This window comes from Vitis vinifera, chromosome 19 (genome assembly GCF_030704535.1).
Source record: "Vitis vinifera cultivar Pinot Noir 40024 chromosome 19, ASM3070453v1".
Lineage (NCBI taxonomy): Eukaryota > Viridiplantae > Streptophyta > Magnoliopsida > Vitales > Vitaceae > Vitis > Vitis vinifera.
In genome coordinates this window covers 23,137,204-23,143,203 of record NC_081823.1, presented here as the reverse complement: position 1 = coordinate 23,143,203, position 6,000 = coordinate 23,137,204, and positions in this window count along the sequence as shown.

Genomic DNA, 6,000 nt, shown 5'->3' with positions numbered 1-6,000 from the left:
AATCCTAGTTATTCCTTTTTAATCCAAATTCCTAATTACCATATGATGAATGAAAAATAATTCAAGTTCAAGTCTTGACTTTTTAGTCCACGCTACTCTTATAGATTTGTCTTAGGGTAGGTATTGAGAGAGATAACCATGATTACTAGGGATTAAGGGTTACCAAGAATCTCTAGGATTTGATAGTAGACTATTGTAATATCTCCTCATTCAAACCAACATTAGGGAGAAATTTTATCTTATAATTTATGCCTTAAACAATTGTCAAATCCATTATTTATCCATTTATCCATTGTTCCTTGTAAGTTTAATTTTACCCTAAGTCTTCATGTTTTACACCCTAATATAGCTTTTAGCTTCTCATGGAGGTCTTTTCACTCACATAATCCATAGAAGAATAGAAAGACATTAATATAATAATCAAAAGTAACTAGAAACAATGATAAAGTTAAATGCATAAAGAAAAACAAACATAAAAATTTCAAAGTAATCTCCTGCATAGTCTCTCTATTCTCAAAAATGAAATCTCTCACTCTTTAAACCTAAAAACAATTGAGTTTTAATTTTTGAAACTAAAATTAGTCACATGGCATAGCCATATTGGTCAAATCATCCAAAAATTACATGGAATTCTCATAAAGAACACCATATCTTTAAATCTTGAATCATTTGGGCTATTCTAGGGCCTGGTTGGTGGTTGGGAAGCCCAAAAATCAAAGTTTAGGAACGTAGAAATGCATGGTTCAGAGTTGGGAAGCTGAGTTTAGTTTCAAATTCGAAAAATCGAAAATTTTGAACTGAAATAGTGTTGACACTATAGTGGTTCAAAATCTAGTTTAAAATGATCTTCAACTCTTGAACTATTTAGACTCTTTGCGGCCTTCATTGGTGCTTGGAAAGCCCAAACATTGAAGTTTAGAAGCTTAGAAGTGCATGTTCAAAGTTGGAAAACTGAGTTCATCCAAATTCTCAAGTTCGAGATTTTCTAACTAGAATAATGCTAGTGTTATAGTAGTTCCAAATCCATATTCTAGTTCAAAATTTATATGGATTTCAAGCTTAGCTTTTATGAATCTTTGGTTTCATCATGCTTAGTTCAAATTGAGTTCAAAATCTAAGGTGATTTTGAACTCCACTTCTTCAATTTGGTGTATTTTGCTCCTCTAGTTCCTCTTCAATTCAAAATTAGAATGGATCAAAATTCTCATATTAGAATAGTGCATCCTGCACAACTCCTCTTCAAATAGCCATAACTCTTTCATTTGAACTTCATTTGAAGCTTTAGATTCCTAACTTCTCAAGCTTTGAAACATAATCAATAATAACTAAAAAGCCACGGAAAATGGCTTAACATTTAGTTCAAAGTCAAGGCTGATTTCTTCAAATTGGTTGAGTTTCAATTTCCACGTGAACTTTAAAATGAGACTTCAAACCTTCTCCCCCATGATTGTTTGCTCTCTAACTTTTTTCATAAACTTCATCACTCATCTCTCATGTTCATGCCATTCTCTTTCTACCCTTACTTAAGACTCTCATCATCTTTACAAGTCTTAAATCTCCTTCTTTGAATGATTAATCCTCTTTCTCTATCTTAGTTGAAGTGACTTCTTTTTTACTTCGCATACTTTCATATTTTTGTTTAAAATCAAGTTCAAAATAGATGTTTGGTCTATAGTTGAGCTGCTATCACCATTTCAGTTAAGTTGGGTGATTTGAGCCTTTTGTATTACATAAATCATATTGTTTAAGTACCTTCTGAGCAAATATTTGAGCTCTAACAAAGCAGGTCCCATATCATGACAAGAAAGTATTGTAGGTGCCTACCACAGCTCATCCAACATTATCGCCCTCCCAGCATTCCTTAATCATCTGCTGCCTATTGCGCTGTACAAGACTAGACAAGTAGCATGGGCATAATATGACCTGACTGATCCTTTAACCATGGTTGGCACCTATCCAAATCATGGTAATGGTAACCTTGGTAGGAGAAATGTCTTTTAAAAGGAGTGGCATGGGAGCCTGCAAGATACATTGTTTCATTCCCAGACTAAGTACACCACTCCAAATTATTAATCCTCCGGAGCCATCACCATTCTTGACATTCATCCTAATCCTATTCACTTGATGCCTCCTAACATTTTATCCTTCTCTTAGAACCAACTTGACCTTCAAAGGGGGAGACTGAGTCTACCACCTTACCCTTCTTTGTTGTAGGAGGATCGTCTCTTCAAGCACATTAGCACTTTGCTTGATGGAGTTGCTAAGTGGTTCGAATTCCACACCCAACAATGATATTGATAATGGGTATCATTAGAAGGCCTGAATGAACATAGTTGGGATTTTCAAAGATAGAAAATAGTAAGGTAAATATCTAATGACAGGAGTAATCAATAAAATATACCACATGAATTTTGGAAATTTTGAAGGCAATTTATAAATTAATTAGTAGTGAGATTGGTTTAATTTTGGAATTATCTTTTAAATTTAGGGATATTTTGAGAAATTTATTTATTTATTATTAAGTCATGGTTAATGAGTGAATCATAAAAAAATCAAGAATTTTGTTATTTGAGTCCATTTTTTAAAATATTGTGTAACTTATAAGATCTCCTTTAGAGGGGGGAAAAAAAAAAGCTTCCTTCAATTTCTTCTCTCCAATTTAATTTTAGTGTATTATTTTGGAGAATATCTTATATTTAAATATATCATCTTTAAATATTTCAACCCAAAAAGATTAAAACACATTTTATTTCATATAAGAAAACTAATCACTTAAAATTACATTTATAATCTTTTGTTGAATAATTTTTTTTTTTAAACTATACTTGTACCATGGTAAAAGATCATTAGTGGTGAAGATGTAATATTTGGATGAATTTTCTTTTATTAAGGCTATGTTGGGTTCTCAAAAAATGTGAGAAAAAGAAAGTAGAGAAGAAAAGTAGAAGGAAAGAAAAAGAGAATAAAAATAAAAAATAAATTTAAAATCAATAAATTATTTTATGTATTATTTCAAACTCACTTTACTTATTTTTTTCTCTTTATTATAAAAATTAAATAATTTAAAAATATACAAAATTTTAATTAATTTTAATTATATTTTTTTTTTTTCGTATTTTACATGTTGAAACCAAATATAAGAAAATTATTTTCCTTATATTTGTTTTCATTCCTTAATACTTTTCAAGAAACAAACATAGCCTAAGTTTTTACTTGGTTTTTGGAAAATACCAAGAAAATGTTGTAAACTGTAGACATAATGCAATTCACTCACAATATGAGAATGAGTCTTATTCAATTCAAAACAAGCTATGGGCTTATATAAGCCTTACAAAAGAGATTAAAAAGGAAACAAACAGCCCACGTAAGAACGTGGTAAATGGCTAAGGAAATAGTCAAATCCTACCAACATGTCCCAAAAAATAGGAACTATTAACAGAATGAAATTCTAACAACTTTGACTACTTTAACTGAACATCCCAACAATTCCTCCCCTAAACTGATTGCAATAATGCATTCAGTTGACTCTTGGTACCACACTCACACCCAGTAACTCACACAACTTTAAAAACACATCCAACTTGAGTGGTTTTGTCATAATGTTTGCAACTTGTTCTTGTGTGCCACAGTGCTTTAACTCAACAACTCTCTCTCTAGTCAAATCACGCAAGAAATGAAACCTTACATCAATGTGCTTGTTGCGTCCATGCATTACTGGATTTTTGGACAGCTTTATAGTAGAACTATTGTCACATAACACGGTAGTGCCCTTTCCTTGAGAATGACCAAGCTTCTCCAATACTCTCCTCATCCATACTCCTTGACAAGCATAAGAAGCAGTTGCCACAAACTCTGCTTCAGTAGTAGACAAAGTAACCATAGGCTGCTTTTTAGAAGACCATGCCACAACTCCTTCACTGAGCAAAAACACATAGCCAGAAGTACTTTTCCTATCATCCACATCCCCTGCATAGTCACTGTCTGTATATGCCATTAGTTCACCATTACCCTCCTTCTGATAAAAAACTCCCAAATCTACAGTACCTTTCAAGTACCTTAACACCTTTTTCGCAGTTTGCAGATGCATCTCAGTTGGACTTGCCATGAACCTGCTAATAAGACACACCACATACATCAAATCTAGTCTTGTAGCAGTCAGATACATAAGACTTCCAACTAATTGTTTGTACTTAGTAGCATCCACCTTAACTCCGCCTTCATTCTTCGTTAATCTATCTCCAGGAACAATGGGATTCTTCACACTATTACTTTTCTCCATCCCAAACCTCTCCAACACTTCTTTTGCATACTTCCTCTGACTAATATAAATACCCTCAGAATTTTGTAAAACCTCCACACCCAGAAAATACTTCATCTTTCCCAAATCAGTCATATCAAATTCAAGTTTCATAGAATTCTGGAATTTAACAAACATACTCTCATCATTACCAGTAAAAATTAGATCATCAACATATAAGCTAACAATCAAAATTTTACCTCCATCTCTTGTTTTGATGAACAATGTGCAATCACAACTGCATCTCTCAAACCCTTCCTTGATAAAGTATGCTTCAATTCGACTATACCATGCACGAGGAGCTTGTTTAAGCCCATACAATGCCTTCTTTAGTTTGTACACCTTATGCTCTTCACCTTTCTTCTCATAGCCCTGTGGTTGCTCAATAAACACTGCTTCATTTAGCTCACCATGTAAGAAAGCACTTTTGACATCAAGCTGGTACACACTCCAACCATTTCGAGCTGTTAAAGCAATCACCATTCTAATTGTATCCCACCTGGCCACAGGAGCAAACACCTCAGTATAGTCTATGCCATGTTGTTGTGCATACCCTTTTGCCACCAGCCGAGCTTTACACTTGTCAACCTTGCCATTTTCATTGAGTTTGGTTTTGAAAACCCACTTTACTCCAATCTTCTTCACTCCTTCAGGCAAGTCCGTCAGCTCCCAAGTCCCATTCTTTTCTATTGCTTCTATTTCCAAGTCCATTGTAGCTCTCCACTTGGAACTTTGAACAACTTCTTCAAAAGTAGTTGGATCTGCAGTTGAGGTAAATAGGACCAAGTTGGGCTCAACATCGCCTTCTGAAAATTCTCCCCCACTCACATAATCTTCCATCCAGAATGGTACTCTTCTGTTTCTCCCTTGTTGTGAGCTTGGTGAGCTTTCTCCAGATACTCCTGAATTTTCACCAAGTGACTCACTCAAAGAACCAAGTGACTCACTCGAAGACAAACTATCCTCTCTTTCTCTTCCCTCTACTGCCACCCCCTCTTCAGCGTCATCTTCACCTTGTTCATCTTCACTCCCTTCTTCATTGCTATCTCCCCATTCAAGCACATCAAGTCTTACTTCTTCATTACTCCTCCCCCAATTCCAGCACTTATCTTCTTCGAAAACAACATCTCTGCTTACAACTATCTTCTTGGACACTGGATCATAAAGTCTATATGCTTTAGACTCTTCACTCACCCCTAGCAACACACATTGAAAGCTCTTATCATCTAGCTTCTTTCTCTTGTTATCTGGCACATGAACATGGCCAATGCATCCAAAAACTCGAAAATAATCAACATTGGGTTTAACACCACTCCAAGCCTCTTCAAGGGTCACGCCTTTTACTGCCAATGTAGGACTTCTATTGAGCACATGAACTGTCCAGTTCACTGCTTCTGGCCAGAAATTCTTTGGGACTTGCTTCTCCGATAACATGCTTCTAACCATGTTCATGATTGTCCTGTTCTTGCGCTCAGCTACTCCGTTTTGTTGAGGAGTATAGGCTGCAGTGAGTTGCCTACTAATACCATTAGTTTTGCAAAAGGCATTGAATTCGAGAGATGTGAACTCTCCACCCCTATCTGTGCGCAAACAACAAATAAAAGCTCCTGTCTCTTTCTCAACAAGATTTTTGTAATTCTTGAAGGTAGTAAAAGCTTCAGACTTCTCCGTAAGAAAATATATCCATACCTTACGGCTATAAT